Source organism: Aedes albopictus, chromosome 3 (assembly GCF_035046485.1).
Source record: "Aedes albopictus strain Foshan chromosome 3, AalbF5, whole genome shotgun sequence".
NCBI lineage: Eukaryota > Metazoa > Arthropoda > Insecta > Diptera > Culicidae > Aedes > Aedes albopictus.
This window is the reverse complement of record NC_085138.1, coordinates 232,019,495-232,030,460: the sequence shown is the minus strand read 5'-3', so window position 1 is coordinate 232,030,460 and position 10,966 is coordinate 232,019,495.

The window sequence follows — 10,966 nt, the reverse complement described above, 5'->3', positions numbered from 1 at the left end:
TGCAAAATCTGTAGCAGCCCTCGATGTCTAGGCAGGCATCTTCAACCACGGAAACAAATGGAACATGATACCTTTTAAAAAGTTGGAGGGGTTGTATACTAGACACGACCGCAAGTCTGACGTTGAATAACGTCCGTTTATGGTTATTTTGGTTTGGTTTAGTTTGATTGTAGACGGCAATTGATAGTGGAGTTTATTATTTATCATTATTTTCGATCCGATTCATTCCTTATGAACTTTGCCGTTCAATTTGAATAGGTCGTAAATTTGCTGGGATTCCTATACAGATACGACCTATTCAAATCGAACGTCAGAACTATTTAAACCTGTGTGAAGCGCCCTGTACCGTCCAGGGGCTGCATTAAACACTACACGGAATGTGATATCTTTAATTTCATTACAGTCCGACGCAGTTTTAATAAATTATATTGAAGTATCACAAACCATCACTTATCTTATATTACAACGATTCACTTTTTCTCCTTAGTATTGTTCTAGTCTTTCCTAAAAACTTTTCAACGAATTACATTACACTTTTCACTTAATTCGTATCACCTAAGTCCTTGCTTTCGTACTAACTACAGCCTTTATTTGGACAGTATCTAGAGGTGTCCCACATGGGAGCTCAAGACTTATCCGATGTGCTGCCTGCGTTAACGTTGTCACCGAACTCTCCGACTACTGGCCCCGACTGAAGCCAAAGCCTCCGTATTTATAGCCTAAATTTCCTAGCAATACCCGAACCAGCTTGGGCGTGTCTAAAATTCCTACGATCATTCTCGTCTTGCCGAAGATGTCATGATAAATCCTAACAATGCCCGAACCAACTTGGGCGTATCCAAAACCCTACCAAATGAAAATACTAATAAGTCCAAAACCTAGACCTCTACCTATCCTACTTGTCCTCATCGTGATTAAAATCCTTCTCTTCTTGAAAACATCACGACTCTTCTATCTTGGGCGTGTCCAAAAACCATCGATGCCAAAAATGTAAAAGCTAAAAGTTAAAAACTCTATCTATCCTACTCGTTCTCGTCATGATTACCATCCCCGCCGGACTTGGGCGTGTTTGAACAGAACCTGTGAAAATCTTATCCCCAAGTCCAAATCTCCTAGCCACGCCTGACTTTGGCGTGTTTGAGCAAAACCTATTAAAATCTTAACACCGAAACCACGCCTGACTTGGGCGTATCCAAAGTCGACCCCCATCATTGCCTTCTTCGTCAACATCATCGTCATTATCATCATCATCATCATCATCATCATTCTTAGCCCCATCATCTTTCGGACTTGGCACCCAATTCTTCAAAACAAAGCAACCGCCTTGTTATTCAAATGTACCCTTGCTTGTGCACAATGAACCCTAGCCGGCCCCCGGCCGCGGATGTTGGTTGAAATTATACCCCCACATTCTTTTCTTTCAGTTTACTCGAAGTCAAAACAAATCGAGTGCAAAACAAGTCCGGCGCCGTATGCCGCCAATACGGTGTCTCAATTTCAGAACATTCCAGCTAAGGTTCACCTGAGTTCAGAACCTTACCCGGCCAATTCGGCGCCTTGATTTCGAAACAAAAATAAACAATCTTTGTTCCAGCGCGATCAATATGATGTCGCGGTTCTATATCATTCTTTCGGGTTTATTACCCATCGTTGTCCCAAGCGTAATTGAAATTGCATCACACCGACCGGACCTAACGCGGTGCAACACGATCGCACCCGGCCACCACCGGACGATGATGGGTTATAAAAACTAGGTCAGTAACGAATGGTGCGATTTTCGTTGCTTCCAATATGCCGCGCGTGAGGTAGGTAGACCCTACGATGAAAATTGAATCTAAAATCCCCCGGGCAGCTGTTGGGAATGTGGGGTGAAAATGCATTTTTGTTTCAGTTGAATTGACTTTGAATATCGGAAGGCGTGGGAATATTTAGGTCTTTGCATGTGTACCAGCCCAGCACTTGGTTCACCATTTATGGGCAGCCCAGGTACTGGTAGTCGTAACTAGTTTCTCTTTCATTAAACTATGTTGTTGCTCTCGAAATACAGTGAGTCAATTTGTAGAATAATTTCAGCGGGCCAACTGTAGTTTGCTAAACCTTTGAATTTCTTTGGATGCTAACAGGTAATTATTTTGCGAAGAAAATTTATGCAGATTTCAAATCCTCTCGCACAATTAGTTTAAATTACGTTTATTTCCATTCTCTTTACATGTCTATAAGTTTTACATTTTAAGTGATATTGATATAATCATTTCAGCTTTGGATACTTCAGACTGGTTGGACCCTTGACATTTCAATTAGAAAATATTTTGCTTTTGAAGCTCTGTTTTGCGATTTTCCTTAATAACTACTTACAACTAACCTAACTACTTCCTAACCTAATTGTTCTGGAACAGCGAGCTAATTAGCGCGTGCTCCGATAGTAGTGCTTTATCTCTAAATTTTAGAAAAACTGTTGCAATTTGTTCGTCTATTGTTTTTGTGTTTGTCAATTGGTGGACTATTGTGTTTCTTGTATCAAAAGGTACATTGAGAATCATTTTTAATGTTCTATTTTGTAGTGTTTGGAGGGATTTTCTATGGGTCATTGCAGTTGTGTGCCAGACGGGCATCGCATACTGTATTACAGGGGAAATTATTTGTTTGTATATGGCTATTTTGTTTTGGAGACATAGCTTTGACCTGCGATTTATTAGAGGATACAGGGATCTTACAATTTTATTGCACTTGGCCTTCGTTTTCTCTATGTGCGATCTAAAGAGGAGCATTCGATCTAGTGTTAGTCCGAGGTAGACGACTTCGAGGGACCATTCTATCGGGACACCATCCATATGGATTTTACAGTTCTCAGGGGGTGTTAGCCTGGGAGACCGACTGTAGGGGAAGAGTATTACCTGCGTCTTTGCTGCATTTAGTTTTATCTTCCAGCAGGAAGCGTATTGCTGGAAGGAGTTGAGACACTCTTGAAGCTTTTTGGTTGCAGCTTTTGTGTGTCTCCCCTTGACCATGATGCCCGTGTCATCGGCAAAGAGAGACAGGTAGCAGCCGTCCGGAAACTGGGGGACATCTGACGTATAGATGCTATACAAGATCGGGCCAAGCAAACTTCCCTGGGGGACCCCGGCAGGGATCTGGAAGTTGTCGGACAGTAGACCATTGAGGGACACTCGAAACTCTCGGTTTTTCAGGTAGTGCTGAATTATTTTGATAAGGTAGTTTGGGAAGTTGTACCGGTACAGTTTATACACAAGGCCGTCGTGCCACACGTTATCAAAGGCCTTCTCAACATCGAGAAGGCCCATGACGGTGGACTTAGCGACGGACTTGTTCTTTTTGATTATGTTGGCTACCCTGAACAACTGGTGAGCCGTCGAGTGCCCCTTTCGGAAACCGAACTGTTCCGGAGGCAAGATGTTATTGGTGCTCACATGGTCCTGGACACGATTTAGGATGACACGCTCAAAAAGCTTACTGAGAGCTGACAGCAAGCTAATGGGCCTATAGCTTTTGGGACTTGTGGGGTCCTTCCCGGGCTTCAGGATCGGAACTATCTTCGCCATTTTCCAGCAGGATGGGAAGTAGTTCAGATCGAGGCACTTGTTGAAGATGTTAACGATATGAGTCAGGGTGGACAAACTTAGGTTTTTAAGCACTAAGTTGAAAATCGAGTCGAAGCCGGGGGCTTTCATATTTTTAGAGCATTTCAGGGCGGCTTGGACTTCTTCAACCGAGACCTTTTTGTTTTCAGGGACGTAGCACGGGGTGTTGTTCAAGGTGGACAGAGTATTGGATACAGCTTGCTCCATTGGGCTGACCATCGTACTTCCTATCAAATGAGATTGGCTAAAATGTGTTCCTATTGCGTTTGATTTTTCTAGTGGCGAAACAAGCAGTTTATCGTTCAGTTTTAGAGGGGGGACCTGCTGTGATTTGGACTTTAACACCTTGGCAACTTTCCAGAAGGGTTTTGCATAGGGATTCATCTTGCTAATATCTTTCCCGAACCTATCGTTTTTGATTTCCTGAACTCTTGCTGCTATGATTTTGGTTAAATAACCGGCCTGATGCCTCTTGGATGGATCGCCAGTTCGTTGGAACTGGCGTCGAAAAACGTTCCTAGCTCTAATGATGCTGATGGTTTCCGAGTCAAGTGTTAGGTACCTACTTACTGTTTGAACCTTCGGGACGCATTCATCTTCCGCTGTCGTTATGGCCGCTTGCAGGTTGCCGACCGCTCGATCGACGTCCTCGACGGTATTCAGCTGCATATCCGTGATGATTCTGGAGTCGACTCGCCGCTGGAACTCCACCCAGTTGACTCGGTTGTAGTCCTTCCTCGTGCGACGGATGCCGCACTGTGCTTCGCCACCAACCCGTGTGAGGACGGGCAAGTGGTCAGAACTCAGGTCGTTAACGGTGATCGGCAGGGAGATCTCCGTGTTGGTGAGGAAGAAGTCCAGGCAAGCCGGGGAGCCCGCCGGAGACACAAATGTTGGATCATGCGGGGCATGCACAGCAAAATAGCCCAGCTGAGACTCGTCGAAGACCATGTTCCCGTTCTTGTTTCGGCGGTGGTTTCCCCAGCATTCGTGCTTGGCGTTCAAGTCGCATGCCACGACGAATTTCTTGGAGTGCCGCGTCAGCTTGACCAGATCGTTTTTAAACTGCCGCGCCTTACCTGTTTTCTCGTAGCACTGCTGGGGGCAGTACGCAGCGATCACCAGCAGCGGGCCGTTCGAAGTTCGAAGCTCGATTCCGATGGCTTCGATTACCGTTGTTTGGTAGTGCGTCTTGGTTTCGAATTTGATTGGCTGCCTAACAGCCACTGCAACTCCTCCTCCTTTACCCGTTGTTCGGTCCAGGCGTACGATGGTAAATCCCGGCAGACTAAACTTGTCTCCAGGTTTCAGGTGGGTTTCGGTTAGGGCGATGATATCTGCTTCCTCCTTTTTCGCAAAATCCAATAATTCCACGGCCTTGAGTTTGGCGGCGTGGGCATTCCAGAGTACGATTTTCGTTTCATTAGCCATGGCGGATGATGAACTCACCGAGGCAGATGATTTGGTCAGCACGTGTGCGACACTGGTGTAGTTTGGTCCACATTTCGTGGAAGATGGGCATCAGCTGCTCCGGCGTGAGCAACGGGGCCTCATCCTCCACTGGCTGGGTCTGGCTAGCTTGGGGGACCGTCCAACCGGGCGGTGGGCCGTGGCGCAGAATGTCCCGATACGATGCACCGGGGTTTGCGGGCCTCGGATCCGAGGAGCGCTGGCTTGGCTGGCCGGACTGGCGGGGGAGATCCGGAAAACTTTCTGGGTTGAACTGCGGGGCCGCCTGGCGACGACGACGGGGTTGGTTTTGGTTTACTGCTTTGCTTCGAATCTGTTTGTACTCTTCGCGCTTGGCACACGCCCGGTCGGTGGCACGGTGATTTTCGCCGCAATTTACGCACTTGTATTCGGCAACTTCCTCGATGGGACAGTCCTTGGTTTCGTGTTGGAGTGTGCAAGCGGCACACCGTGGCTTCACTCGGCAGTTTCTTGCTCCATGTCCGTATTGCAGGCACCGCATGCACTGGGTAACGTCCCGATTTGCTCCGCGGTAGGCCTCCCAGGAAACGATCATGTCGAGGACGACCCTAGCCGCCTTCAGGGCGCCGAGGGTGACAGATCCTTTCTGAAAATGCACCAGGTACAAACAGTCCCTGTACACTTTCGATTTGTCGTGACGCGACATGGGGAACACGGCTACGGGTTTGAGCTTGTAGCGTTGTTCCAAATCGGCTTTGATTTCGTCCGGTTTCTTGTTGGGCAACCCACGGATCACCGCCTTGAACGGCTTCTCCGACGGAATATCGAAGGTGTAGAATTCCGCCTTGGACTTCTCCAGGTACGTTTTGGCCTTCAGGTAATCCTTCATAGAGCTGATGACCACCTTGATGCCAACGCGGCACAGCTTGTAGGCCGCATTAACCTTGATCGCCTTCATTGTTGCTTGCAGCCTGCCCAGGTCGACTGATTTTACCATCAGCGGGGGCACCTTCGGGGCCGCAGTGCGCTGTTGCTGCGTCGCTTGTTGCTGCTGATGCCGCAGCTCGTCGTCGTCCTCGTTGTCGTCACCAATGGCTTCGCCAAAGTCGCCCAGGTCACTTTCATTCACTGCCGTGCCACCCGTGCTGTAGGGGTTTTTCGACAATATGGTTGCCACGATTGATTGCTCGTCATCATCGCGGTACTTTTTCTTCCGCCCCAGGTCTGGGGTGCTAGCGGTAGTGTCGGCCGACTCGCCTACCGTCTGACCTTTGCGCCGACGCGTCATCGCGGCGACCGTGGAACACGATTTCGAACGCGAACACGATTCCGATTTCGATTTCGATTGTGGTACTTTTACGCTTCCGATTTTGCTAACACGTCTATCACGATTGAAAGTCAAACTTGGAATCGATGATGAAAATGTCTCTCGCACAATCTGCTTTTGCAGGTTTATATATAGAAATTTAGAATGGACGCGACAAGACTTGTTCCGCGTAGTAGTTGGTTTTAAAATGTTTCCATAAACGAATTTTTCAAAACCATTTAAAAATCTTTACCTATAACAGAATTGTCTTGGTAACCATTCATTTTATAAGAATTTAAACAGATGCAATCCTACAGATCATTCAAAAATGCAAATCATTAAGCTTTTGCTAATTGGTGGACTGAAATTACCAATATGTATTTATATAACTAAGAATTTCAAGGTATCATACAGTTTTCTTGTAGATTGTGTAACAAAAATGGTCAAAGAAATGTTTAATTTTTGCGAACACAACACACATTGATATTTGGCTGGGAAATATAAAGGATGCTACAACAATCTAATATATTTCCACTATTCCGCTTGCAAAGTTTATGCTACGGTTTTAGGACTTAGTCGGTTTTGACATATTTGTGACCCGACGCGTCGTCTAAGAAAATTATTCGATTCACTCTTGTGAGGAACATTTTTGAAGCCCTTAGAAGGGCTGTTTAATTTTATTTGTTGTACAATAATTGTTCAATTGTTGCATGAGGTGAAAATCGGTAGCTATGCCAACCAAATCCAGAACGGCATCGGTGGCGTTGATTCCGATGGGGGGTTTTGCGATGGCGATGCTGCGCAAACTCGGGGCAAAAGAAAGTCCTCGTTGTTGCCGCGCACCAGTTTGAACTGGCTGATTGCTCCACTGGCGCCGCGTACAACGATACGAAGGAGAGCGTAACAGCCGACAACCACCGTGCTCGGCTTGCCAAAGCATACTGATGGAAAACGCAAACGGAGAAACTGGCTAGCTCTCCTTCTATGTGATCCCCTCGACGGGTCAAGAAAGAATAATGGAAGATGAGAAGAAGCAGTTTGCTTTTATACGGCACAATGGCCTGGCTTCCCCTCTCGAACGTGATTGGTTAAATGTGAGGGGAGTAAAATTCAACGATGCCATACAAATTTATCTGCAATAATTCATTATAGCGGAGTATTAAAATATACTAAAATGATTATTATTAGTCATTTCCAAATCAGTATGTAGGCTTAGGATTAACCAATATTATAATGTTTAGTAAGGAATGACAGTATATAGTACAAAAGTCATGTATTTTCGACCAAAACTTTCTTAAGATTACAGATATTTGAAATTCTAAAATTGTTATTGAAATTTAGCAACGCTGGTTAACATTTTCATTTTCCAGCAAACCTGCCATTCTTCAAAGTTGAAGAAATTTTAAGCAGATTTATTATGCGTGCATAAGTTTAGGCTTTTGTCACCGTATCTTGAATTTAGAATAGATTCGACATCAAGCGGTTAAAATATTCCCAGTTGTTGCCATGCCCCATTCGCTACCGCACGGGGAAAATGCTAATAAGCCACCGCCGCTGCTGCTAAGTTGCTGGCGGTGCTTGTACCGCGCTCGGCGGTGCTCTCGAAGTAGGTTTCAAGATGTTTGCACTTGCGTTTCTTCAGTTTCTGATGGAATTCGAATCAACTCTTTCGTGGAATTTAAAATTGTAGCCCTAATAATGGCTGTTTAATTTTGATTTCACAAAACCAAACCGCGTTGCTGCCGTGTCGTCGGCGCCCATCCGCTTCCGAACTGGGGAAATGATAAATTATTCCACCACCGCCGCTGCTGCTGCGTCCGTCCGTCTACCGCGGTCGACAGCGTGAAAATGTGCTGTGAGAATGCTGAGCGAAAATGCGACCCAGCTGTGCTCCTCCGTTCTCATCCGGTAAACGACTCCGTTCGAGCAGCCGCGCGCGAAGACGCACCGCACCGACCACCGCGCTCGGCTTGCCAAAGAACACTAAATGAAAATGCAAACGGAGCAAACTGAACAGCTCTCTGCCGATGCGTTCCCCGTGAGGTGTTGATGAAGAATGAAGGAAGAGGGGAAGAAGAAATAGCTTTTATACTGCCAGGCGCACGACGGAAAAGCCCAAAGCTGCGCTCGAACGTGATTGGCTGGATAAAACATGGGTTCACTTTTCCTAAATTTTCAATAGTTCGCTGTTGAAAATCAATAGTTGTTATTAATTGACATAATTGCTGGAAATATTTGCGTCTGATCGGTGCTAAAATTTTTAAAATCCGTTCATAAATGACTGAGTTATTAGCGTTCAAAAGCTGACCACTTTTCGTGACGCGGCCGATTTTTGGTTTTTCTGAAGTTACACCCCTATATGTTGCCGAAGGACGTTATTCAACGTCAAAATCGATTTCAAATCATCAACCTTGTATGGAAAGTCGAAAAAATTTTCCGCTCTACTGTAATTTTTTTCCTTCGCGTTTTCGAACTCAGGGCATGATTCTACACCAAAAATGATCATCAGCTTACCGAGTTCAAAAATGCTGTAAACTAGTGTAATCGTTCAATTATTGCATGAGGTGAAAATCGGTAGCTATGCCAACCAAATCCAGAACGGCATCGGTGGCGTTGATTCCGATGGGGGTTTTGCGATGGCGATGCTGCGCAAACTCGGGGCAAAAGAAAGCCCTCGTTGCTGCCGCGCACCAGTTTGAACTGGCTGATTGCTCCACTGGCGCCGCGTACAACGATATGAAGGAGAGCGTAACAGCCGACAACCACCGCGCTCGGCTTGCCAAAGCATACTGATGGAAAACGCAAACGGAGAAACTGGCTAGCTCGCTTTCTATGTGATTCCCTCGACGGGTCAATAAAGAATGATGGAAGATGAGAAGAAGCAGTTTGCTTTTATACGGCACAATGGCCTGGCTTCCCCTCTCGAACGTGACTGGTTAAATGTGGGGGGAGTAAAATTCAACGATGCCATACAAATTTATCTGCAATAATTTATTATAGCGGAGTATCAAAATATACTAAAATGATTACTATAAGCCACTTCCAAATCAGTATGAAGGCTTAGGATTAACCAATATTATAATGTTTAGTAAAGATTGACAGTATATAGTACAAAAGTCATGTATTTTCGACCAAAATTTCTAAAGATTACAGATGTTTGAAATTCTAAAATTCTTATTGAAATTTGGCAACGCTGGTTAACATTTTCATTTTAAAACAAACCTGCCATTTTTCAAAGTTGAAGAAATTTTAAGCAGATTTATGATGCGCGCATACGTTTATGCTTTTGTCACCGTATCTTGATTTTAGAATAGATTCGACATCAAGCGGTTAAAATATTCCCAGTTGTTGCCATGCCCATTCGCTACCGCACTGGGAAAATGCTAATGAGCCACCGCCGCTGCTGCTAGGTTGCTGGCGGTGCTTGTACCGCGCTCGACGGTGCTCTCGAAGTAGGTTTCAAGATGTTTCACTTGCGTTTCTTCAATTTCTAGTGGAATTCGAATCAACTCTTACGTAGAATTTAAAATTGTAGCCCTAATAAGGGCTGTTTAATTTTGATTTCACAAAACCAAACCGCGTTGCTGCCGTGTCGTCGGCGCCCATCCGCTTCCGAACTGGGGAAATGATAAATTATTCCACCACCGCCGCTGCTGCTCGGTTGTCGTCGGCGCGTCCGTCCGTCCACCGCTTTCGACAGCGTGAACATGTGCTGTGAGAATGCTGAGCGAAAATGCAAACCGAGCTGTGCTCCTTCGTCTCTGATCCGGTGAACGACTCCGCTCGAGCTGCCGCGCGCGAAGACGCACCGCACCGACCACCGCGCTCGGCTTGCCAAACAACACTAAATGAAAACGCAAACGGAGCAAACTGCACACGCACAGCTCTCTGCCGATGCGTTCCCCTCGAGGTGTTGATGAAGAATGAAGGAAGAGGGGAAGAAGAAATAGCTTTTATACTGCCAGGCGCTCGATGGAAAAGTCCAAAACTGTGCTCGAACGTGATTGGCTGGATTAAACATGGGTTCACTTTTCCTAAATTTTCAATAGTTCGCTGTTGAAAATCAATAGTTGTTATTAATTGACATAATTGCTGGAAATATTTGCGTCTGATCGGTGTTAAAATTTTTAAAATTCGTTCATAAATGACTGAGTTATTAGCGTTCAAAAGCTGACCACTTTTCGTGACGCGGCTGATTTTTGGTTTTTCTGAAGTTACACCCCTATATGTTGCCGAAAGACGTTATTCAACGTCAAAAGTGTTAGAAGTGTTAGGGTTTGAGAGGCGTTACAGAGCCGTTTTCATGGGTTTAGGAGAGTTTCTGGTGCATTGAGTTCATAGGTGGTTTAGGGGGATTTCGGAGGCATTTCAAGAAGTTTCAGAGGATTTCGGCGAGTTGCAGAGGATTTCGGCGAGTTTCAGAGACGTTTTCGGGGGTTTAGGAGGGATTCAGGTGCATTACAGGGGGTCCAACCGGATCACAGAGAGTTCTGAACGTTTTCAGTGGATTTCGCCTTAAAACACCTCGTAAAGTCCACCTGAAACATTTATGGAAGCCTTTGCAAGCCCCTGAAATTCTCGCAACCGCCTCTGAAACCACCATGAAACGTCATGTAACTAGAAGCCCACT